Here is a 27231-nt window from a genome sequence, read left to right on the forward strand (position 1 = left end):
TGAAGAGGTATACTCCCATGGAATTCAACTTGTGGTGTTTTGCTTCTGAGTGAGTTTCTGAAAATCACTTTCTGAAACCTCATTTGAAAGACCCTTTACAAACAACTTTGTGACTCTGCATGGTTTTCTAGGTAAAACTGTGAAGAGTGAACTTGGTTTGTGGGCACAGAAGTCTTACTCACATTGAAAAGCTACTGCACTTTGGGTTTTACCCTCTTGGTTTTAATCTTTTTCTCTCTCTCTCCAACCATTGAGTCTCAAAGCACATTCTTTATTTAATACAGTACTGGATTGTGAGTCATTAACATCCCGCAGCAAGTTCTAGTCTTGACAGATAAGAGTCAGCCTTGTGCACAATAAATGTTAAACAAATGCTGCTTCATTTTTCTCTCATTCGCCTACACAATACCAACTTTGGTTGCCCAGGGACCCAATAATAAAACTGTGGCTTCAGAATTTAACGTCATTTCCAGGTTAGGTCCCATGACGTTGATATTGAAACCAAACTGTTTCTCTTTTTAAAGAATTTTGTTATCACTCCCAAGAAATGTTGGTGATTCATTTCCATTCTTGCCCCATTCTTGTGCCATTCAGCAAAATGGAGGTTGCTTCATCAGTTTTTGGTCTTCCTAGATTTCCCCCTCATTGGTGATTAATTACTGGCTTTCTGGTGACTTCTTAATCTTTTTTTTTTTTTTTTTTTGTATTTTAAAATAGTCTTTATTTTCAGAATTCCCTAGTGTAAAATACAAACCCTAAATGGAACGTAAGTAATGGCAATTACTTTTCTCACCATTCAGCTTTACCTTTACTACCAAAGACACCGTTTGAAAATGTGTACAAATCATAAAGTTTAAAATTTCAAAATAAAACACAAGGCAATTAATTTCTTCAGTGAAAACATTAGCATTTAAAGGTTAAAGTCTCAGAAGAATGTGCTTATTCCTTAAAATTACTAACAAATTACCCATTTGTGTTAGCATGTGTTGTCTTTTTAAAGATGCTGCACATATATAGAGAGGTGGCCTTCGAATATTTAAACACAATATTTAAACACAATGGTTTAAGCCAACAAAACCGAAACACACTTTTATTGCTGGAAATACTGAAATCCACAGCTTCATGTATGAATTAATGCAACTTCTTGACAAATCACCTGTTAAATTTTAGCTGACAGCTTGTCATATATTAATTATAAATAATTGTAATATACGGCTATCATAATGCATGCAACACAAAAAAATAGGAAAGGTAATTAGAGTCTATCCTTTGTTTTCCTCCTTCACTTCTTGCTCACAAGAAAAAAAATGACCCAATGTTTCACTTGGGTTGGGATAGTGCCAGTGGTTAATGGAATGCCCCACTCTACTAAAGAATTTAATGGGAATATCCATTTGTCACAGTCGCATGCTGTAATCTCCAGTAGCAGAGCCAATGGAAAATAGCATCGTACCATAATGTCCTCTACACACAGCAGGTGAGGGTGAAATGCAGACTGAACAGTGAGGAGAGAGGGCCTGGCTTTTCTAGGCCCGTCTTTAGAGAAAGATGTGGAGTTTTTAAAGAGAACATTGCTGCCTGACAGAAACAGGAAATGCTGCCTTGGAGAAAAAGAAAGTTCATTTCCTTCATACGGAGAAAAGCTGGAATGTTTGCATAGCGTGTCTCAACATCTCTAACCACCTCTTTGTCTACTGGAAGCCCACCTGTTTGTAAAGAGACTTTAGACTTTAGGTAGTGAAATCAAAAAGATCAGGATTAGAGGCTCATTTTGATCAGCTCCTACTTCCGAGTTTGAGCTTTCAAATCTGAGGAATGGGAATAACAGCACCTAATCCTGCAGTGTTAATGGTCTATAGATTCTCCATGTAAGTCAAAAATAGTAGCATGGCGTCTGAGTTTTCTTCCTTTCTTCTTCACAGTTTAGGTAGAATTATAGTGTCGTCTGAATACTTTATATGTGTATATCTTGTGTTCTGAAACGAATAGAAATATTGTTTAGTTTAGGGACTGTGTTTTGTATATGGGGCTTCCTTGGTAGCTCAGTTGGTAAAGAATCTGCCTGCAATGCCAGAGACCCTGGTTTGATTCCTGCTGGTCAGGAAGGTCTGCTGGAGAAGGGATAGGCTACCCACTCCAGTATTCATGGACTTCCCTGGTGGCTATATTATCTTTCTCATGTGCCAGGTCTGTGTTTGATCAATAAATAAGCTACTGAGAAATGCCACATGAATTAAATTTGGAAAGCTCTCGCAAACAGTTTAACACTTGTAGAGATTAATATTTAAGTTATTTGAGGATTAAAACCATTAATTGTTATTCCATGTGTGCATTTAGCAGCAAATTAATGAAATATATTAGGCATAACTAGCACCTATAGAAAGAGGTCTCAAATACTCATTTCAGTGCCTTAGGAAAGGGTTTAGTATCTTCAGAACATGCCATTTGAACCTATGTCATATTTCTCCACTCTACCTGGATTTACTACAGATCACTGTAGTCTTCACAAAGGAAATATGACCAACAACAATGAATGCAGTTCCTTGGATAATAATTTATAATCAGAAGTAAAAACACAAAATTTTGAAGTAGAACAGTTGTTTCTAAGTTCTAGCTTGGCCACTCACTAGCTGTGTCAGATTGGCCAAATTACTTATACCCTTGGCTTCTGTTGCCTCAGTTACACAGTGGGGCTAATGATACTTACGTAACAGGGCAGTTGTTAAGATTGGAGGTTTTGAAACTTTTTCTTTTAATCACTAGCCACATGATGGGACCAAAAGTTTTACAAAACAATATTTAATAGAGATAATGCACTCTTCTTTCTTTCCTACTTTCATTTAAAAAATGTTTCATGACACACTAGATTCATAACCCAGAAAAGGTCATGATGTGCCTTTTGAAAAACAGTGGGATAGCATGATGTTTAGTACATAATACAAGTGATTACTGTTATTGTCCTTAAACATTATTTTCAGCCTTTTTAGGATGCTTCATGATGGATAAGAATAAAATCTTCCCAGTACTTCTAGGAATTAACTTCCTTGGATGGGGTCCAAAATAGACTCATACTCATCGTATGCTGAATTATGCACTAGAGGGGGTTGTGCTATAGCAAAGCTTCTGTGTGCTGTTCATCAAAGAATGTGAGAGCTAGAAAGGAACTAAGGAAATGTCTAGTGCCATTCCTTCATGGAAGTATTTATAGTTTTAAAATATTCTGTATTTATTGCTCACTGATAAGCTGAAAAGCTGGCTTCTTGGATCCAGAACTGGGCGGCAATTAGGAGTAGCTGAGGGGGTGGGGACACTGGACGATGCCATCTGGGGTTTTGTTCTCCTTCTGCCAACCAATAGTTGGGTCACCTTAAACTCTCTGGGACTCAGTTTCCTTACTTGTAAAATTAGGTGATTTTGGCAGATGATTAGTCCCCCTCTGATGCTTTTTGACCTCAAAGCTCCAAATGGTAAACTCTCTCCTATACTGTAGTAGTGGAGAAGGCAATGGCACCCCACTCCAGTACTCTTGCCTGGAAAATTCCATGGACAGAGGAGCCTGGTGGGCTGTAGTCTATGGGGTCACTAAGAGTCAGACACGACTGAGCGACTTCACTTTCACTTTTCACTTTCATGCATTGGAGAAGGAAATGGCAACCCACTCCAGTGTTCTTGCCTGGAGAATCCCAGGGACGGGGGAGCCTGGTGGGCTGCCGTCTCTGGGGTCGCACAGAGTCGGACATGACTGAAGCGACTTAGCAGCAGTAGCATACTGTAGTAGATGCCACAGGGAGCTATTTTGTTACAATCTTATCTGAATATGTTAATATGTGTTTATGGGGCTGCAGTCTTATTCCCAACATGACTTAGATGTACAGAGGAAGCTTAGCTCTTCTACTTGTGCATGCTCTCTCTCATATTACCCTGAGCAATACTCTTTTGTATAGGGTTGGCCAAAAAGTTTGTTTGGGTTTTTCTGTAAGATGTTACAGGGGAAACCCAAACGAACTTTTTGACCAACCCAATACAATAATAGCTCAGACTCTCTAGTCCCTTCCTTTCATTGCTACTTTTTTTCTCCAAGATGTTTGGTTGTAGTGGGACAGGAACATTGAGGACCTCACAGTGTCAAGGAAGTTGGGTCCTTGGGCTTGTGTCATTTACTTACACTGCCCTGTCTCCCCTGATTTCCTCATCCGCTTTCTTTTTGCTTGTTGCTCACCTTGGTAACCAGCATCACTGAGTTCTCTAGCCTATCTAACTTGCTATGAGTGGAATATATTAATACTATTTCTTCTTTGACAGCAATCAGACTTCCCAGCCAGGATCTCAAATAAGGTCAGAACTAGTCAGATCTTCTTAAATGAGGTAACTGGATATGTGTCTCTCCTTCAAAGACAACAGCAGAGGAAATACCAGGGTTCTGAAAAACTTTCTGTTTGTTCCTCTAACACCCAACTTTGCAAGAGGAAAGTGGGCCTCACTGGTTTTCAATGAGAAAGCCAAGTTTGAGTTTATACCTTCAATGAGAATCACCTGTGCAGAGGCTCCACTTTCTGAATTCATCCTTAGGGCATAAGGAGCAGGTGTTCAGCAAACCTGCTCAGCCTTTCAGTTCCTTGGTTTATCAGAAAGTTCTGGAGGCTTACTCAGGAATAGCTGTCTTCTTCATTCTGACTGTAAGGCTAACCATTTAAAAAAAGAACAAGGAATAGTCACGCTAGGATGATACTCCCCCTTGCCCCACAAATTGCTGGCAAACTGAACTTCATTTAGCAAGAAGCCTTTCAAAAATGTGTGATTTCTTTCTAGAGCACAAAGGGGGCAGATGATTACTGACCAATCCTTCAGTGGCTTTCAGGTGTACAACATACGAAGAGTGGGAACAAATGGCAGCTTGAGACAGCAGCTGAATCATTAGGCTGATTCAGTCTAAGGAGTTGGCTTACCTTTGGTCTTTCAAAGACTGCCTACAGCCTACAGGAATAAGTATTATGTGTATATGCTGCCTTGACCACACAGTGAGCAAGGCAGGTGACTTGAAACCTTGACTTTCCTTTAACCTTTCTGACCAAGTTTCTGTTAAAACTTTGGTAGGCCAGTTGCCAATGGTGGCTTCCAGACTTTTTGCGCTTGCTGGAGATCCTTGAGGAGTAAAGAAGGTAAAAAGATGCCTCTTTAGCTAAAAGTCCACACAGTGTGTTCTGTTGATGAAGCCTGTGTAGCCCCACAACTGAGCGCATGTCTAGGCAGAGGGTTATATGGTGTCCTTCAGACAAGCTGGGGAGTACTGCGTTATCAACATCATAAAAGCAAGTGACATGGAAGCAAACGAGTTACTCCACTAAGACTGATTCGATACTTCCCTTTCTTCCTCTCTGATTCCAAAGTGGATCCACCAAACATCCCTGAATGGAAGCTACAAAGGTAAACTGGGGTTGTAGGCACAAACCTTCTCATCACCGCCCGCGCCTTATATTGTTATCGCTGCTTTGAATGGGATGCGACCAGCATCTTTCCTCCCTTGTGCCAGGACCCAGAGCAGGAAGCACCGGGTGTGCAGCTCTTAGGAGATGAGTGAATTTGTTAGAGGGGGTCTTTTCTGGCCTGGTGGATGGATGCTGGGAAGTGACGTCACCCAGCCCCCTCCTCTGCAAGTGTGTGTGTGTGTGTGTGTGTGTGTTTGTGTATGTGTGTTGCGCGCCTCCTTCTCCCAGCTCTCCTGCCTCCTTCCTTCGCGGTCCAGCTCTCTGGCCCTTTCAGTGGGTCAGTGGTCCAGATTCAGGGATTCGCCAGTGGGCGCAGCGGGCTTGGCCCTCCCCTCACCCGGGCGCACCCATACTCACACTCGCGCGCTGGCAACGCGCACGCACAATCCCTCAGCGCTGGGGCACCGCGATTCCGTGGGATCCCCAGCATGTTACGAGGATTTTCGAAATCACCCAGACAAGGAAACAAAGAGAGGAGCTTTTCCAATCACTTTCCTGAGATTTTTTCATTTAATTTCCCCTCCAAACCACCTCGCCTTCAACCGTAGCCTTCAGATTCAAGCCAGGTCCGAGGACTGGGCTGGACTGGCCGTCCCCTCTCTTGGCCCTTGACTCCGCGTGGGCCGGTCTCCAGGCGTCGCCTCGCCGCCTCTCAACCCCCTCCCCCGCCGGCCTCAGTTTCTGGTTACCTCTCGAGTGCGCTTCACTTTTTTGGGGGGGAAGAAAAGAAGGACAGGGAGGCGTTGAGGGGGGCAGCCGAGTTGCTATTTGTGGCCAAAGAATCCTCTTTAAAAGAAGCAGCACCGGGAAGGAGGAAACAGGAGAGGCGGAGGGAGGAGAGGCTCCGCCGCCCCGGACCCCCCAGCCGCGAGCGGCGGAGTGTCGAGGAGCGGGAGGAGGAGGAGACTCACAGCGGCGGCGGCGGCCGGAGAGGCGAGCGCAGGGCGAGCAGGAGGAGCGGGAGGAGGAGAAACCGCCGCGGAAGCCGCGGGCTCAGAAGGGCCGGGAGGACGGCCCGGGAAGAGGAGGAGGAGGAGGCGGAGGAGGAGGAGGAGAAGAAGGGGGTAGGGGTGGAGGGAGGGCGGGGGGACGCGCTCCTCTGGATGCTGGATTTCGGGGTTTTGGACTCACTCGCAGACTCTCCTCCACTTCCTCGCTCTGGACTGGGCTGGCCGCGCGAGGACCGGGCGGAGGCGGCGGCGGCGGCAGTCACTGGGGGTGCTCCCGCGGCGGGGGCCGCAGCTGCGCGGGATTAAATCGGCCGCCCGGACTCCGGCGGCTGGGGCAGGCGCGGGCTGCGCGGCCGTGGCGGGGGGCGAAGGCGCTGGAGGAAAGTGCTGGTGGCGGCGCGAGAGGCGGTGGCGGCGGCTGCCTGGAGCCAACATGACCAGGTGAGTCCTCCGAGCTGACCCGGTCCGCCCCTCTAAGTCGTCTGGGATCTGCGCTCGCCAGAGCCAGGCTCCCGCAGCCCGCGCTTCGGGGACCGGAGCTACACTCTCCCGCGTCTGCGAGCCCGGAGCCCCGGCACTGGAGCGAACAGTTTGCTCTTCTGAACCTCCTTGGGCAGAGGTCCTCCCCTGCACGGTTCGTTTCTCGCTTAAAACCTCAGACCTGGGAGAGTGGCAGTTCTAGAGAATGAGGGTGTTTGAGTCTGTATTTGTGCCATCCCCGCTTTCTCCTCCTGGGATGGGCGTAATATTGGGGAAATGGTGGAGCGGCGGGGCAATACGACCCTACCCAGAGATTCTGCCACTGCAATTTTTTTTTTTTTTTTTTTTAAGAGGCAGTGAGTACTGTTTTAAGGAGGGCTGGTTCAGAGAGGGGGCGATTTCTTTTTCTTTCTTTCCTCTGAACTACTGGGGAGAAGGAGAAATAGAAGGAATGAAAGTCTACGCGGCTGCCAAAGAGGAGGGGGACTGTTTTGGAGACCTTTCCGTGGCAGGATCAAAGCTTGTAGTTTTGCTGTGGCGATCTGCCCTTCTTACATACTCATTCCATGGGGAAGGCAACTAGAATTTATAATGCAAAGTCCAAGTTGTAGGAAACAATTTGAAAAGAAAACCAAGAACAAACCAAACGTTCTTTGCTTTCCTATTTATTGTAGCTTTCACATTGGCATGTAAAAAACTTGAATCGTTCATGTGTGAGGTTGATTTTCTTTTAGAAGCATTAACAAATTAAGTCACTTTTCTTATGATTCAAAAAAAAAAAAAAATCTTGGACACTGTGAGCTTGGTTTTCATTAACTGGGTGCTCCAGTATTGTTCCATTCGCCAAAACCTGGATGATCACAATTCATTTGTATTGTTTCCAGCTTGTCTGATGTCTCCTCTGTTTTCTAACAGTGATCCCCAGACCAGCTTACACTTTGTAGGATGCCTTAAACCTCCAGGAAGATTCCTGAGGGAGTCAGGAATTTTCTCTTAAACTTTTTTTCTCCCCCCTCTCTTTTTTTTTTAACATGCCCACAGTCATAGTACCAGTGACTTAGAGCAGAGCACATACATTTTGAGCCTGTCAGAGACTAGTGACTGCTTGTGACTTGAGATAGATTCGCTGCTGGACTTCCAGAGCTTCAAACGTGGACCTTTCCTTTTGGTGTGTTCTTTCCAACCATACTGTAGCACGCATATGGGGAGTTAGTCCAACCACTGATACTTCTAGCCATTTTGGCTATTCTATCTCTGTTTCAAAGTGTACACACTCACCACTCAACTTGAGTAAAACCAGGGTGATCTACCGCCAAGATTTGAAATATTCTGAGTTAAAGGAATATTTAAGTGATACCAACTTAAAGATTCTCATGTTGTTAATATGATGATATCCAGGACAAAGCTTATTAGATATTATAGGTATTTAGAAAACATTTTGTTATATGCCACAGATGGATGTTACGTTATTAGCTTAGCAAAGAGAGAATACAATTTCAATGCTCAATGTCCGAATTCTTGAAACAGATCTCCAAAATGGACAATAGAAGGAAAATTTTCCTACCTCCCATAATTATATACTATACTTTGCTTTTCAATGGAGCTAGCAATTCTGTGACAGATTTCTTATATTCACCCTCATGCTATCAGCTATTATTGTACTTTCAAAGTGTGAAATTGACAAGCTGGTCAGTTCTATGAATTCAGCTGTCAGACTGTGTCCGGTTAAAAATTGCTAAAAGCTGTAAAAATGCCTGCCTAGAATTTTCTTTTTTAAAGGAAAGGCAGCTAGGGGATGAGGATTAAGTGGTGTTATTAATTGTAGATTTTTAAAAATAGGTGCACTCTAATCTAAGTTTTATCACTGGCTTTGTTTATAAAACACTGGTTTTGTTTGTTGGGAAGCACATTTATTTTAGATTTCTACTATTTTAAAAGTGGCATTCAATTTGTATCTATATTTCATTTTAAATAGTGAGCACTTTACATAGAAATAATCTGTTCTTAGAGCTCTCAGTAATACTAGTATAATAGAAATAAGATTCAAAGAGGAAAAGGGTCTCTCAAATATATTTTAATGTATGAGTAATATATTACTTTTGTAATGACATGCAAAGAGGTGAATGAATTAAATATTTTATTGTGGAGGTTATGTAACAAATTCTTCTTAGATCAGTGCAGTTGTAGTTGCTAAAGTAATGAAATGCAGCACTCTATTTTAATATATATGTATTTCAGTGGATAATCATAAAAGCAAAACTGCTTAAAGTATTAAATACAATGATTTGATTTTCCTTTTACGATTGACATTCATTTATAGTCAGAATATCTCAAAGTCCAGAGCTAAGAATTGGAATCCCCTCATCTGCTGCTATTTGCTAAACCACTAGGGGCCTGTATAACTGTTCTTATATCCAGGAGATAGCCTGGTATGGCATAAGCAAACCCTTCCTAGAGAAACATTTAAAAAGAATCAGGTAGGCAGTCCCCTGTGTTTTTGTTTTGTCTTTTTAACCTATTAACTCATGCTCTGATGTTAGTCATAGACATTGATTGAAGGGTTTTTCAAGAATATTGTTTAGAGCATTACACTATGGTGGTGCAAGGATGACTTTTCACAGAGTGTGTGGAACATTGGAGAGGTATTTCTGCAAATTCATATGTGATCCTAGTTCTCAGTGTATGTCAAGGATAAACAAATAGGAACGTTAAGAAGTTTTCCTTATTGGACTGGAAAAAGATGTTATTTGCATAATGTAAGGTTAAAAGAGAAAGGAAGCAGAATTACTTTAAGGAATGTGTAGTCATAGATTGATGGTGTGATTAAACTGGCTTTGTAAGTGCTGTGCAAGTTGTGTGGAAGGAGAATCTGAGGCTGTGACTACAGTTTAGTCAGCACTTGAGGGACCTGCACCGGGGATGCACAGTACATTTTTAAGTGTCAGTTTCACAAATTTGAAATCGACCAGCTGTGGCAATCTTGATAGACATTAGGCAATAAGGTCAAGTATACTTACACTGTTCTTCTGTTGATTTTCAGTTTTTCAAACTGACAAGGGTGACTATTTGTAAAAGAGCACACTGTAAGTATTTGCATATTGAATATCCTTCAGACCAAACTTGATTTATCAAGTCATTGAGCATTTCTATTTTTAAAAGGATTCTATGGATAAATAAGAATTCATTAACACAATCACGTATTAAAAGTGCCATTTCAGGAGTGATGGATTTCTCAAGGTGATTTGGCTTAAAAATACCCTTTCAGTGTGTATTTGTGGGTAGTCGGAGAGTTGAAGTATGTATATGCTCTAATTTATGATTCTGAGAGCATCAAACTTTTAGGCTCACATCTTTGAATATACTTTTAATCTTTGATCATGGGTGCCCTTTTCCCAAAGTTTCTGGTCATCACGAAAATAAACTTTACCTTGAATGTAATATATTCAACTTAGAAGCCACAGAGTACACTTTTAGGATTCATTTTATAAGCATGAATATATGAAATGCTAAATAGAAAGATATAATTATTCAGTTTTCCAGAGTTTTCAGAGACTATTTTTTTTTTCCTGTTTTCTTAAAGGGCCAGTAGTTTTTGATTGAAAAGATTAGTTTGAGTAAATGAGTTATATTTTAAGTGAGGCCTACTCAGTGTGTTTTTGCCTTATGGAGTTATTTTTCAGTTCTTTGTACTGTTTGATTTCTTGGAAAAATCTTTAAAGAAAGCTACTTACTTGTGATGGCATAAAGACAACTTGCAGCTACAAGCAAAATCAGCATTTGAAGAATTTTTACATTATCAATGATTTGCAAAGAGAAGAGTTGTTTTTTCCGTGAGCTACAAGATTGAGGATTCCTATATAACACATCAACAGAAGAAACCTGAGAATGTGGAGGAAGATTACTTAGGAGGGAATTATCAGTAAATTTCATTGCAACAAACATCCCTTGTTTAAGCTTCCATAATATCATGGCACAGTGACATTTCCACCAAAGGATAGGTTTGTGTGGGGATATGTTTTCTGTATGGATAATTTCATTTGCTTCTAATTAGTAGCTGGTAACACTTATTAAAATGTCATGTGTGGCTTGCCTTTGTTTTGACAATTTATAGTGTTCAAATTCTCCCACCCCTAATTTAAAAATAAAAAAGTGTTTCCAGCTCTCCACAGTCAAGCCCCTAAGAAAGATAGCTAAAAGAATAAGTGGTCTGTGCCTGCTGATTGTTCATTATATGAAATTGTAGCCTCAGATGTAAAAGTTTACTGTTTTCTTTACGTCATAAGTCTTGGGAGGTTAAAGAGCAAACGCTTATACATTATAGAGGTCTCTGACCTAATATAACCTAAATAATAGAGTCATGACAGTGGTGCATGACTGAAACATTAATGAAATAGAATTCTTGAAAGACGTAACTCACAAAATTACATTTCAGGCCTATGCCCCTCATTTTCCCTTTAATAAATCACCCATTTGCTTTTATGTAATCAGCAGTTTGCAGTTTCTTAACATTTATAAGATATTCTTAAGACAGACATTAAGGTAATTTAAATATTGTGTCTGGTTATACTGTCAACTTGTTGGGAAGAAAGAATAACTGAAATAGTCTGCTATGTCCTGCCTCCTTCCTCTGAAACTAATACATTTGATATCTTTCTGTTCATTGTTTTCTGTTTGATGCTGACATCTTTAATAGGGTCATATCAATACTTGTCAGTTACTCTATAACTCTTTAAAAATTACAAGAAACAAAGAGCAAAACAGAACTTTTTCTTGGCTTTTCGACCTCTGCTGCCCCCTAAATCAAATCCATATATGTCATAGATCAGTAAATTAAATGAAAGAGATGCCAATTTAGAAAGCTAAGATGGCTGATTCTGTCTGTGAGGCAGCAGATCAGGTGCACCCATGCACAGACAGTATTGAGACCACTTGAATAGTCCTTGTGGTTCCTGCCTGCAGCAAGCAAGTTCAGCTCTCCTTTGCAAATAGCCACTCTTAGGTGGCAGGCTCCCCTTTGGCTTCTTCGGCATTTATAACGAAATATAAGAGCAAAAGCAGCTGTCTGAAGCTGGGTTTTCTCCTAGTTCTTTGAATTCACTGCCCAGAAGCAGGACTTAACTTTGACATTCAGATAACAATGTCAGGAGCCTTGTGACCTTTACCATTTTGCTGTTTACTGGGTTTAACCATTGTAACTGTCAGTGTCATGAGATTGATTGAATTTATAAATTCTTAATTGTCTTTTTCCACAGTCCTCAAGCTATATTCCTTAATGTAGCAGTAGCTAACTAAATTGAGATTTGTGAATTGCATTTAGAAAATTGTGTTTCTCAGTATTGCTTCGGGATTAGGGGCAAGTGTGCTTTCAGATCTATGAAATGGTCATCTTTAATCATCCGGTCCCAGGTAACAAGTGACTTCTTTTTTAAGCTTCAGTAAGCGGATTCCTTTTATTAACAAAAAGGTTGATATTAATACTGATTTTATTAATAATTGAAAAACAGTTATCATTTAATCTTGTTTAAGCATGTAGGTGTATAGTGTATATAAATATAATGCTAAAGGTTGCAAAATCTGGACCAGCTTCTTTTTTTTTTTTTTGACTACAGTAAAAAAAAACATAAATTTGATGCAAGAAAAACTAAATATATACCTTAGTTTTGTCACTTATTTTCTGTGGAATCTTAGCAGAAATTACATAACATTTAGGGTCTTGTTTCACCATCATAACATGGAGAAAACAGCCATAGATGTGATGAAGATACAAGTAGATAAGAATTTGTCTTATTTTGTATTTTAAATTAAAAAAATTCCTGGATGCAGGAGTGATGTAATGGACATGCTGTATTCTATGACGCGATTTTGTATGATAGTGTTCTGCTATCTTTATCTACTATAAATTATTGCTTCCTGGTTTAAAAATGAAGACTTGGATATGAGTCGTGTACACTCTGTTGTGTACATGGTATAATTACTACAGATTCTGGAATTACCTTTTCCTGTCCAGCACCGTTTTTGAAGTCTGTACACATCAGTATGCCATAGTACGCTGTTTATCTCAGAAAGCTTTTAAAGGAAAAGCTAGAAATGATTTTACCTACAACGTACAAAGAGAGAATTTTGCTTAAAAGTGAAAAATATCTTAATAGATTCTTCATATTTGATGTCGAGCTAAGTCTTGAGGAAGAAATGTTTAGAAAAGCCTTTAATTAAAACACCGCACCGAAAGAATTGCCTTTTTTTTTTTTTTAATGGTGGTGCATCTTAGAAAGCCCCTTAGCTCTTTGCCCAGCGCAGCTGTCCTTCCATGAAAGATCAGGTTTCAAGAGCAATGATGGATGGTGGGTGCCTGTAGCCAGTTGTGGGGTTTGCTCCGAGGTCAAATGTATTGATGGAGGATAGGAATTTACTGCCTTCTGTCTGTCCCTAAGATCCGCCAGTACAATTTAAATTAGACTAGACACATAAAATGCTGATCCAGTGTTCCATTATAGGCCCAAAAGACATTTGTTTGCAAAATTAAAAAAATTTTTTTTTCCTCCAGTCTCCTTCCACCCTAACTGAAAGGACATATCATGCTTGAGCTAATGGTTTCTTATTGCACAAGTAGACCCCAGCCTTCCTGCAAACACATATTTGAACTGCTTGTACTAGTAACTTAATTAACATACTGTTAAAGGATTTTAAGAGAGAAAATATGGCTATTCATTTTGACTTTTCTGGTTGAAATAATTCAGTGGGTGATTTTTAGATACTTGGTTTTATATCCTTATTTATAAATTCTGTTGTATATCTTAATTTAAATGGAGTAGTAGGCTAATTGGTAATAATAGTAATAATCTACTGGAAATGTCTTAAGTTTTCTAAATTCACTTAATGGCTAACTAATGATTTTCACATTTTTCTTGGGGGAAAAAGAAGGGAGTTATAATATTTTACTAGAGGGATGCATTTTGGGGAGCATCTTCCATTGGAAATATCTCATGGATGGAGGGTGTCTCTGAGTCCTTTTTTTGATCCTCACTTTCTTCATCAGCATTGCTTTCCCTTGTATGCTTTGGCCTCTGTGTCCCATCTCCATTCTAAACTCTTACTGTTTTATCCATAGCCCTCTTCAGATCACTGTCTATACTGTCTCATGAGCTATTCCTATCTACTTCTCATAGAAGCAATAATTTCTGCATAGATGACTCTGAAAATAAAATTGATAACTTCTCTCTGGGGTTCCAGATCTGAATTTTTTTTTTTTTAATCTGCTTGTTAGATAGTTGAGAAGTAGAAAGCTCTCCTTTGTCCCACATTCTATATTTTATAAACCTAAAATATAATCTTTCATCCATACTTTTTTCTTGGTACCTTATTTTCTCTTTTCTCCTTTTCAGTTCTTCCTAAAAACTTTTGCTTTCTGAAACTCAAGGCTTGCAACTCTGCATCCTCAAGTGCTGAATTCCCAGCATAGCAGTCAAAGCCCCTTGCAGTCTAATCCCAGCTTGTGTGTCCAGCCTCTGTTCTCCGCGGAACCTCAAGAGCTCTGACCTGCTGCGGTGTCAGAGCCCCTGCGCGCAGGCACCTTTTTGGTTCTACCAGTGCTGTTCTTAGAATCCCCTTTCTCTCCTCGCCAGCTGTCCTAACTTGGAGCTGTTGAAATCCTCCTAATTATTCTCTCATTTTCCGATTCTCAACTCAAGTGCTACATGTTCTTTGCTTTGAATTTATTTTGAGTTGAATTTAATTGAAATCATGACATTGGAGAATAATTATTCAGTTGAAACCTATGATGATGCTCAGGACATTGAGATAGGTGGAAAACTAATTTCTTTTTATTTTCTTTCTTTATAAAGTACAATAATAGTGATTGGTATATAAAGTTGTAATTGTGATGGTTGCTAAAATTTACTGAGCACTTACATGTGCCAGGCATTCAGCATAGCACTTTATTTTCACTGTCATGTTTAATGTCTAAAACAACACTAAGTCAAATGCTTTTATTATCATCAGTTATTCAAGAGGAGATTCCCGGGTGGTGCTGGTGGTAAAGAACCTGCCTGCCAATGCAGGAGAGCTAAGAGAGGTGGGTTTGATCCCTGGGCCAGGATGATCCCCTGGAGGAGGAAAGGGCAACCCACTCCAGTATTCTTGCCTGGAAAATCCCATGGACAGAGGAGTCTGGCGGGCTGCACAGTCTATGGGATCATAAAGAGCTGGACGTGACTGAAGTGACTTAGCAGGCACATTGGAGAGACAGCCTGAGAAGTTAAGTATTTGCCCCAGGTTGCATAGCTAGATGTAACTTAAAGCCAAGATTTTAAGTTATGATCCCAACTATTATCCACTCCACTCTTAAACCCTCAATATATTCTTGTGAATGATACGATTTTTTTTTTTAAACTACTTCATATATACCAGGCACATAGGTGCAATAACATGGTGCTTTCTTAACCAAATTCAGGAAGAATCTTAAACATTATGTAGGTTTTCCCATTATTGTTTCTGGAGAGTCTCTGTGTGTCTTTCTCTGCTTGGGACTGAATTTTTTTTGAACTTAAACTGTTTGGTTTGGACTGGTTAATTTTCTTTTTTTTGCAGTTGCCTTTCAGCTCTAAAATTATGCTTTCAGGCCAGTCACACAACTTCCTGAGCTCTTGGGTTAGTCCTGGAGTAGAAGTGGTTAAATAAAATATTTCCACCAAGAATAGTTTTTTTTTTTTTTTAATCACAAAGGCTTGCATTTTCATAGCTGCCCAACAGGTAGGGAATCAAAAGCATTTTTACAAAGAGAACTATAGATTGAGCAGAGATATCTGATGAACAGCCTCCTGTCAAAGAAATGAAATTATGCCAAGTGACTGATATGTATGTGTTCTGTTTACTGGCAGCCTACCCTGCCAACTGTATCTGGGAAATTTTGCCAGTTATTATACTATCTTCTAAAATATTCTTTTTGCAACTCACCTGTTAATTTCATGTTCAGTAATGGATGAGTTTATAACATTTTTCTCATTTAACCCATCTTTATAAAAATTTAGCTTTTTTGGTGGGAGGGGGATCAGGCAACAGATAACCTATCTCTGGTTAATTATGGTCTTATAAATAATAATACAAGACAGGATGTTTGATTTGTTTGATGGTTTGGAAAATTATTTTCTTCTCTGACAACAAGGTACCCTGAAGTTTTAAATCAGACATAGCACATAAAGTTACATGAAAAATGCTTTGGTCATTTATGGCTCTTACAGTATGTCGACAATGAAGAGTCTTCTTTGCCCAGGTTTCTGAAATGCCCAGGTCTCTCACATGTGTGCACTGTCCTATTTAGTCATGTTTTCCTGTGGGTTAATCTATGAACATAACCTGTTAGGAGCCTGGAGCTGTGTGGACTGTGTAGTGAAGGTTCTTCCATAATAAGGCTCATAATCAATGTTTTTTGATGCTAATAGTTATAAATGAAGAGTGAGAAGTTCAATAAATATTGTTAAAAATATCCAGGTACTATTTAAGAAATCGTTGGCTAAGTGCAATTGAATTGAATCTGAATTTTACTTTTGCCTAGACTCACCTTGAATCTGATCTCTTTTTATCAAAAAAAAACTAGGAGATATACTATTTAAATCTTGATTTTAAATTTATCATTTAAAACTTGTTTTCTCTAAATAAGCTCTTGTTACTCCAGTATGCCAAAATAACTATTAACTTTCTTTCAGCCAAATTATTCACTACCTTTTAATATGTTAGCTGGCGTCTGTTGGCAAGGCCTTCATCCTCTTTTGCCTAGACTGCAACCTCTCTGTGTTTACTTGGGGTCTCAGTGTGGTTGCTTTGGTGCTCTGTAGCCAGCGTGTTCCTTAAGAAATTCACATCTGATTATGTCACCCTTCTCCTTCAGATACTCCAGTGGCTCTCCCTTCTGCTCTATGTAAAGCTTGAAATACTCAACAAAAGTCACTTGGCCCTTGATGTCCTTCTCCCTTCCTTGTCCCTTGCCACTTTGCCATTCTCATAATTGTTTTTTCTGTTTCCCTTTCCCTCACCCCCAACACACTTGCAGTCCAGATACTAAAGTATTTGCTATTTGCCTGATGTGCTACTTTGATTCTTCTGTGTGTAATTCTGAGCATGCTTTCTCCCTTTCCTGGAAACTTCTTTCTGCTTCCATCTTTGCCTAATTCCTCTCTTCCTTCAGGGCTTAGCTGAGCTGAAAACTCTTCCAGGAAGTCTTCTCATCCTGACAAACCTGGATACCCTTTCTTTCAGCACTTAGAGATGCAAATGCCTTTTACATATGGCATCTTTCATAATGCATTGTAATTGCTTGTTAATGGTCTGATTCATTACAAATTCCTCAAAGCCAAAGCCCAAATCCATTCCCCCGTGGCATTTCTAACACCTACCCCATGGCCGCCTGACTCAGTGTCCTAGTAATATTGGCACATTGTTACTGAGTAATTTGTGAAAAAATTCACGTGCCTAGAAAAAGCAGAGGTTAGCTAGCTCATAGCCCAGATCTTACAACCCATATGTTTAATGTTTAACTTTACTATTTATGATTATATTGTCAGTTGCTTAAGTAATTAATTTTAGTTTACTTGAGCTAACTTCCACTTACCTAGCTCCCTACCAAACCAAGACAAAGCCAAATCTGTGTATACTGAGTGTATCTCCTCATATGCCACTAGACAAGACAAATCTGCCTTTACATCTGGCTGTGGTAGGAATTCCCAGATGCACTTAATTCTGACACATGGTCATTATTGAACCAAAAGCCATTGCCTGGCATGAGTGTAGCTTGTATTTGTTTTCTTTTTAAGGGGCCTCAATGAGGCTGCCAAATGTACAACAGGTGCCTTAGTTTTATACTTGCCAATCTGTTGTTATTCAAATGACCGCCCTAACAGAGACTAATGGTATCTAATAAAATTGATCTCAGTTCTGGCAAGCCCGGCTTGGACAGGCGGGAGCAGTAGGCACTGCAGTGTGGAAATATGCTGGTGCGGAACGCTCCCGGTGAAGCCGACATTTTTCAGAAGGTGACATATGTCTCACACGTAGGCCCCTGGTTTACGTTGAGCCATGGAAATTTTCCACTGCCCAGTATTATATGAACACTAGGATTTGCAACCTCTAATCTTATTTTAGATGGGTTCCCTGGGTGGCATGGGGACAGGACTAGCTGTGCCAGCTTATCAATGAATGTCTGTGCCATGTCTGTAAGGCACAGCCAGACAATCTTTTTAGGCCAAGCAGCTGGCTTGTATGATCGCTTGTATTTCCTGTCAGAAATTTCGCCTCATTGATTTCATAAGGCCCTGCTAAGACTTCAATATTAAACAAAGAGATCTGGGAGAGGAGTATGTCAACTTGCAAACAGGAGCTGTTTGGACACTTGTATTTAAACACTGTATATGATTTTGTGGGGTTTTTTCCCCATGTTTAAAGGAAACTGGCCTAAGGAGAGCTTTGTCACCAAAGGAAGTGACTTCTTGGCAACTGGCCATCAGAAGAACTCAAAAGTCTGAGTGATAAGTGTTAGAAACAGGTCTCAAAGGGATATGAAATGCATTTTTTTTTCCTGTAAGGATCTTAGAAATCTCATTTTATACACTTACCTGCTCTCTCATTTTTGTGTTTATTCTTTAAAGGATCGTACATTTATCTTTCCTAAATGCAAGGCATTGTGGGAATGAAAGGATGAGCCAAATGCTGCCAGGTACAATTTGCACAGATAGGCAGAGATCCGAATTCTTAAGATTTTGGAAAATTAATTCTAGCATAATGTACATTTCTATTGGAGACGGAAAGGCGTAGCTACCCACTTCAGTATTCTTGCCTGGAGAATGGCAGTTGGACAGAGGAGCCTGGCAGGTTACAGTCCTTGGGATCAAAAAGAGTTAGACACGACTAACACTGTGTTGCCATGTGGAAAAAAGAGCTACTCAAGTTGCCGTAACAGGAAAGCTTACAGGTTTCACTAAATAATACTAATAATCATTGCTAGAATAAGAGGAGGTGGTTAGAGCCTTGATTGCCTAACCATCCTTCACTTGGCTCCATAGTTAATTGAGCTCATCTAATTTCCTGTGATCCAGCATATAGAATAGTTCTTAGGTTAGGATTTGGCTATTATTGGACCATCTTTTTGTATTATTTATACCCCTCTTACTTGAAAAAGAATTTGTGGCAGCTATTAAATCATATGCTTCATTATCCTTAATAAATCACCTTGGTAGAGCAGACAATGGATTATTGTATAGATGGTTAGTTTCTATGAAAAATTAAAAAAAATATGCATCTTCTTAGCCTCCTTCTGAAGGATATTTTATTTCAAAGCATTTAAAAAATGATAGAGTCCTTTAAGGAGTGTAACTACCCACGTAGTGATTATTGTTAGTAATGGGAAAAAAATATACTAAGTAAAAGTAGTATAGAGGTGAATAATATTTTTAAATTAGTGTTTTTAAAAGGCCAGCTACCATTTCTGTTTGTGTTGTTTTCACAGTCGTTTTCATCATTTGGAAGAAAAGATGCACATGATATCGTAGGATTTTATAGTAGTAACATTCTTTGCAACTAGAATTGAGAAAAATAATGAAATAAACAAATGAATAAAAGCTGGCATCCACAAACATACATGAATGTGTTATCACTGATAGCCAAAGGGTACATAAATGATCTTCTAGATATTTTAAACATAGGACTCTATTTTTTCCTTTTGGATTTTTTTGGTACCAGAGTGACACATTACATTATGTTTTCATATCTTGCGATGAGAACTAAACACATTTTTGTCTGTAAAATGGAGCACAGTAGCCTCTTTGTCATAAAGATAGCCATTTCTCAGAGAGTGAGTGGGAAATCTTCCAAGGGTGCAAGAAAGGATGTTAGTTTAAACTTTATGTTGAGGAGACTTCACTGTCCTAGCTAGCCTTTCCGCCTTGGTCTCCAGAACCCAAGTGAATTTGTAGTTAATGCTGTCCCTCATATACTGCAAGGAATGGGCTTCTCGCTGATGCGTTGCTGGTTCTCAGATGAAGGAAGGTTTTGCATCAGACAGCATCTGCTTTGATGAGGGACCTACTGCTTTTTGTCAAAAAAGACTCAAGGGAAGAACAAGAGACAGATCTTTATGCTATATATTTTTTAACTATAAGGAAACAAATCACCATCTTAATTAAAAGTAAGTATAATTAAAAACTTGGTTGTAGTAGCTGTGTTTCAAGTGGTCAATAGCAACATGTAGGTAGGATCTGTTGTATAGAATAGTATAGACAGAAAATTCTGTTGCACAAAGTTAGTTTGGACAGTACTGAGCTGCCTGATGGTTCTAAGACGTCATGTGATATTTTCAAGGGTACATATATAGTAGAGATAAGCCATTTGTATACTGAGAATACCCATTGATCTTACAAGCAAAGAATCTACTTGTCAGATGTAAGTGAAAGATACTGTGTCTCAGAAATAATCCTCAAGGGAAGTGAATTAATAGCCAATTCTGTGCTTTTTGTCTAATGACATATATGCATACCCTCTGATTTTTGTATTTGTTCAATATGGAGAAATACTCTTCTATGGAAGTCAAATTTGGAAACAAATTCACTTTTATCAGTTCTGCCACATCACGTCTCAGGTTTCTTCAGTGAGTCTTTTCTGTTGTTTTCCAAGTGATTTTTGTCTGTCTGCAGCTATTTTTCACTGAAGGGCTGTAGGTGATCATACAATTAGCATTCAAACAGGATGCTATGAGAATGAATGGGGATGCTTTGAATGGGGCAGCTGGTGTAGATGAGCTGTTGTCAGCAGACCCATAAATCTGACATCTTAAAGCTTCATATGCAGAGTAGAGCTGCTGCTGCTGCTAAGTCACTTCAGTTGTGTCTGACGCTGTGTGACCCCATAGACGGCAGCCCATCAGGCTCCCTCGTCCCTGGGATTCTCCAGGCAAGAACACTGGAGTGGGTTGCCATTTCCTTCTCCAAAGCATGAAAGTGAAAAGTGAAAGTGAAGTCGCTCAGTCATGTCCGACCGTCAGTGACCCCATGGACTGTAGCCCTCCAGGCTCCTCCATCCATGGGATTTTCCAGGCAGGAGTACTGGAGTGGGGTGCCATTGCCTTCTCCGGCAGAGTAGAGCAAATGTGTGTATGGTTAGGTTGATCAGGAGGGCAGCTTGAAGGAAAACCTGGGGAGGCAAAAGCATTTTGGAGCCTTCTCTTATCATCTTTCCTACTTTCCCATCTTTCCTACTGTCCTTTTGCTTTATTATGCACTCTGGAATTTTGTCAGGGATCAGGCCAATCCAGTGTCACATGTAATTAATGCTGACAGACACATATCACTGCAACCTGTTAGAAGTCACAGAAAGAAATGTGGAGGCAGATGAGGACCTCCAGACTCACCCCTGACAGTCCAGTGGGGATGAGAGGCAGGGCAGTAGAGACAGAACTAGGCCAGTACTTTAACTGCTGCCTCGCATCTCTCCACTCATTTCCTGCCACTGAGGCAGGGGTTAAAGGCTCCACTTCAGGTTTCTGGAGTGCTGTCCTAGAGCAGCCAGGGGAAGGAGGAGGGATGAAAGCTGAAGGACTTTGTAACAGTTCCTGGGAACAGAGCCCTGCTTTCTCCTAACGGGCTTCTCTCTTGGTCATGGAACCTGAGGTGATTGTTCCCAGATGCTTTTCTCTTCTCCTTTCACATCATAAGTCTCTATCACTTCCCACGGAGAGCATCACCATGTCTGGCAATTTTGTTGTTCAGTCGCTAAGTCATGTCCGATTCTCTGTGAGCCCAAGGACTGCAGCACGCCAGGCTCCTGTGTCCACTATCTCCTGGAGTTTGCTCAAACTTATATCCATTGAGTCGGTGATGCCCTCCAATCATTTCATCCTCTGTCACCTCCTTCTCCTCTTGCCTTCAATCTTCTCCAGCATCACGGTCTTTTCTGATCAGTTGGCTGTTCGCATCAGGTGGCCAAAATAATGGAGTTTCAGCTTCAGCATCGGTCCTTCCAGTGAATATTCAGGGTTGATTTCCTTATGATTGACTGGTTTGATCTCCCTGCAGTCTAAGAGTCTCTGATAATGTTAGTTGCTGCATTTGTCTTTTTCAGGTAGCCTTTTTATATTGTTTTGTTTTTTGAATTGCAAAATGTCAACTATAACTATACTTATATCGAGGAATTGTTTTGTTTTCGATATGCTTTGGAAAGTATGTAGCAGCAGCTAGGTGTAGGTTTTTTGTTGTTGTTGTTTGAGTCTTAATCAGTTCTGAGATTGTCCCCATGTACCTCCAGTTTTTATAATCAAAATGAACCAAAACAGGTTTATGAGGGATGAGTGTTTTTAAAGACAGTTGATTAAGAATACAGTCGACTGTGTATTAGGTGATGCTTGTAGCTTTGAGACGGAGAAGGCAATGGCATCCCATTCCAGTACTCTTGCCTGGAAAATCCCATGGATGGAGGAGCCTGGTGGGCTGCAGTCCATGGGGTTGTGAAGAGTTGGACACGACTGAACGACTTCACTTTGACTTTTCACTTTCATGTGTTGGAGAAGGAAATGGCAACCCACTCCAGTGTTCTTGCCTGGAGAATCCCAGGGACGGGGGAGCCTGATGGGCTGCCGTCTATGGGATCGCACAGAGTCGGGCACGACTGAAGTGACTTAGCAGCAGCAGCAGCAGTAGCATTGAGAAAGCTGTGAAGAGGCAGGGAATTACACACACAAAGTGCCGAGGGTGTTCTGGTGTTGGTTCAGAACCATGGACTGAGTCTGCCGCCACTCTCCCCAGAAAATTTGTCCATTAAAAAAAAATAAAGCTTGTTTCTATTTCTAGCAGATTTGTTATTATTTTAAATTTCTTTAGCAAAGAGGGTTCCTGGCAAGGATGGAAATGTTTCTGCTTCAGGCATCCTCAGCCCCCATAACAAAATCGGAAAGTGCAGGGGCTCCAAGCGCTCTGAACCAATTAATCCACTGGAGCCTAGGGACATTGACCTCTTGCAGTGTCTCATTTTTCAAGTCTTGGCTTTTTATTGTGATTATACAGACGGTCTCTATCAGTAACTGAGGTGAAAATCAGGGTCCTCTTGTAATTACAGATCTAAATCTTCATCACAGGAATATTAGGATTGGGTAGAAGCTGTATAAAACAGCCACACATTCTCACCCCAGAGAGATTTAATATTCTAAATCCTCAGCCCCACCACATGGCAATTGTTGGACACAGTGCTCTAGGTAATAATGTAGAACTTAAATTTGTCATTACAGAAAGGATCATAAGAACTCTCAGTTCAGGTGGCATGATGGGAGTCTCTTGTTCATATTGGTACGTGCACTGTAGGAGATACAATATTGGTCCGATATGGTACTGTAGTTAATTGATGTACTTGGTGCCAAAGGGTTGCTAAGTCTGTTAAAGGCCCAATTTATCATTTTCAGTTGTTTAATTATCTGAAAAAAATTAAGAATGGGCATGATTAGGTTTCAGAAATGTGTAGTTTATGTTTTAGTATGTTAAATGTATGTAATTATAGCCTGACTGAATTAAATACTGAGCTCCGATCATAGCTCACACTCAGAGTAGAGAACAGAAAAGCACAGAAATATGGAACATTCTACTTGGGTATGTTTGACAAATAGCAGACTAAGAAAAGTCTTTCTTACTGTTTTATTGGGTTACAGTGAAGCGATTTGAAAGAGAGCATGAACCCAAAGTAGTTTCTCTAATATTTTACTCTAATACAGTGGTCAAGTGGTATTGTTTACACATTTCTATATGCTGACTTTTATTCATCTATTTTAAAGTCATAACAGTAGTATAACCTCATTATAGGAAAGTTAGACACGAACTAAAAAAAGTCATTAATAATCTCATCACCTGAAAACAACCCACTGTTCTGACTTGAGAAAAATTTCTAGACCTTTATACTGTATGGTGAGCTTGTTTTTCAGCACGTTGTCAGTTATCATTTTGGCATAAATAAATATATATATATTTTTCCATCTTGCCTCATCATGATTGTCATCTTTAATGGCTACCCAATAATTCGTTGACTAGATTTATCTCTTTTCCTGTCAGTAGCCATTGTTTTTTGTCCCCCCCCCTTCTTTTCCTCACTATTCCAAATTCAACATTTTGAGGAACATTTTAATCAGGATAGGTTTTTCTGTATTTTGCATTATTTCTTTTAGTATTGACACATAGAAGTAGTATCCTTAGGTCAAAGAATATGAACATTTTTATGTCTTTTGAAACATTTCGCCAGGTTGTGTTCCAGAAAGGATGTATGTGCTAATAATGCTACCAGTAGTTACTGAGGATACCAGTTTCTTCCCTCCAGTTGGTCAGTTTAAAAATTTTCATCTAGATTTTGTTGATTTAAGAAGCAAAACATTGCTTCATTATTGTTTTAATATGAATTTCTTTAATTATGGAAGTGATGCTTTCTCCCTGATGTTTGTTTGCAAGTAATTATTCCTGTTATATGAAGTATCTGTACATTTCCTTTGCCTAAGGATTTTTGTTCATTAGTTCACATTCTTTATATATTAGGCATATTAACTCTTTGTCATGTTTGTTACAAGTGTGTCTTGAGCATGTTTATTGATCTTACTTTAATAATTGATTTACATATGGAATTTTATTTCTAACGTTATATAGTCAAAATAGTTGATCTTTTTCTGTGTTGTTATTCCTTGTACAAGAAGTGTACTTCTTGGACAGAAGTGGAGATTTTTCTCTTTTCCTGAGCTTTTCATCTTGTTTTTCTGGTGTTTATTCTGTTTGTTACTACTTGGTATTTGTTCTTTAATTATGTGATTTTCTGTATAAGTCTTAAAGTACTTGAAAGTATTAAATACTTATTATTTACATAATCATGTTTAATTCCAGCACACAAACCAAGTACTGCTTTGCTAGAAAAAAGTATAAGTAGAGCATGTTATACATTTCCAATGTAGAGTTATATGTGTACAGATATTTTTTTAAAGATGTCGAGTTAAATGGCCAGTTTTTAATCAGTGTTTTCTGTCACTATATATAAATGGTATCTTTTTAGTCTCAAGCAATTTATTAGAAAAAAGTGTTATGCTCAGTAAAAAGATCTGCATGAGTTAATTTTGAGTTGAATTTCAAAAGGATCTTATTAGTTGATTTTAAAAGTGAGACGTTTCCAAGTAGCTCATAGTATCTGGATGTTTTCAAAGGGAGGAATGTAGTTTAATAATCTTACCTTCAAATCATCTGTAAGTAGTTATAATATAGGGCAAGATTTTAAATAGATTTTTAAAAATTGCCAGTTACTTATCCTCAGACTAAACAGTCCTTCCTTCCTCAGTTTATTTGCAATGTTCCTTAAAATAATCAGAAACCATTGATATTTCAAGGGTTATCTCTGGTTTGCTCATTCAGTTTTATTTTTCTGTAGGTCCATGACTGAGTCAGTTATAATATTCCTTCAACTACTGTGGGTTTTTCCTGCTATTATGGTTGGTTGGACTGAACCCTTACTCCTTACTGAACCCTTACTCCTGTTTATCTTATAGATTATTCTTTGTTAATTTCTCTGATTTATTTTTTACAATGAACTTTAATTGACCCTAAAATTTTTAGTTAAAAACCAAGAAGCCTTAAATCAGATTTCGACATAATATCATGCAAATTACTTATCTTCTGAGACATGGTAATATTATATATATATATACACATATATTTATATACATGCATGTGTGTATATGTATAATATGTAATTTAATTGTAGTCAAATGCTTAACTATAGTTTGAAATTTCTTATTTCTCTTTACAACCTCACAACAAAATAAGAAAGCAAATAAATAAAATTACTTTTAGTTTAGATGGCACAGTCTTGTTTCATTTTAAAGTTAGATACTGGATAATCGTCTACCTAGAAAATTCCTATTTTGACTTCAAATTCAGTTTTCATGATTTCAGAATCTTGTTTCAGTTAGTTTTTTATGGTTAGAGGAAAAACAGCATATAAAAGTTCTGAACTTAGGACCTAAAATTATTTTAAGAATTGTATATAAAAGATGAGAATTTGAAAGTTAATTTCTGTATTTTTATAAGGCACCATTTTTATTATATCTGTGGTACATATCGGGCTTCCCGGACGGTGCTAGTGGTAAAGAACCTGCCTGCCAGTGTAAGGGATGTAAGAGACGTGGGTTTGATCCCGGGTCGGAAAGATCCCCTGGAGGGGAGGGTATGGCAACCCATTCCAGTATTCTTGCCACCTGGAGAATCCCATGGACAGAGGAGCCTGGTGGGCTACAGTCTATAGGGTCGCACAGAGTCAGACACGACTGAAGCAACTTAGCACTTATGCACGTGGTACATATCAGTTGTTCTGTAGATGTCCTAACATTAAAGACCTTTTTATTTTTAACCAAAAAAAGAAAACAGTCTGTGAGGAGTATGGGTTTTTAGTGATTAACCAGTAACTCTGGTCTTTTAGAGATGTGCCAAGGGCTCCCTTTCTTTGTGAAATAGAGCATATCTTGTAGTTTGCTTTGTCAGTATCCTTTTAAACTATCAAAACATTCAAGTTCTGCATTTTGAGCAGTATTTACGCCTGAATTAATTCACAAGTTTCAAGGTCACTAACTTTGATTATATTTATTTTTATTTACCAATTTAGCCATCTCTTTTTTTTTTTAATTTTATTTTAAACTTTACATAACTGTATTAGTTTTGCCAAATATCAAAATGAATCCACCACAGGTATACATGTGTTCCCCATCCTAAACCCTCCTCCCTCCTCCCTCCCCATTCCATCCCTCTGGGTCATCCCAGTGCACCAGCCCCAAGCATCCAGTATCGTGCATCGAACCTGGACTGGCAACTCATTTCATACATGATATTTTACATGTTTCAATGCCATTCTCCCAAATCTTCCCACCCTCTCCCTCTCCCACAGAGTCCATAAGACTGTTCTATACATCAGTGTCTCTTTTGCTGTCTCGTACACAGGCCTATTGTACAGAGTGAAGTAAGCCAGAAAGAAAAACACCAATACAGTATACTAATGCATATATATGGAATTTAGAAAGATGGTAACAATAACCCTGTGTACAATTTAGCCATCTCTTAATGTATATCATAGAACATGTAGCAGCCCATAAAACCCCAAACTCTAGCAAATGAAGAATGGCATTTGAACAGTGTTGCTTTGAAATTTATCTTTGTATTAAGTAGATAACTACTTACTGAGTTCCTACTGTTCCTCCTGATCTAGTGCCTAGATCCAGACATGGATCTAGGCACTGTACATACAGCAGGCATCAACAAAGATGAGATTATTTTCTT

General features: G+C 39.4%; 1 protein-coding gene across 32 annotated transcripts in view; it reads left to right on the forward strand.

The window, feature by feature from the left end:
- Positions 1–6652: 6652 nt before the first annotated feature.
- The window catches only part of PTPRD (protein tyrosine phosphatase receptor type D), a 536986-nt gene continuing 516407 nt past the window's right edge, over positions 6653–27231 (forward strand). For 31 of the 32 annotated variants that reach the window (XM_044939860.2, XM_044939874.2, XM_044939864.2 and 28 more), the window contains exon 1: positions 6653–6877. The gene's annotated coding sequence lies outside the window, so the exon portion shown is untranslated. Of the gene's footprint in view, positions 6878–6917; positions 7071–27231 lie in introns of those variants that run through there. The other variant, XM_044939861.2, reaches the window with a different exon arrangement.

This window comes from Bubalus bubalis, chromosome 3, assembly GCF_019923935.1.
Source record: "Bubalus bubalis isolate 160015118507 breed Murrah chromosome 3, NDDB_SH_1, whole genome shotgun sequence".
Classification (NCBI taxonomy): domain Eukaryota; kingdom Metazoa; phylum Chordata; class Mammalia; order Artiodactyla; family Bovidae; genus Bubalus; species Bubalus bubalis.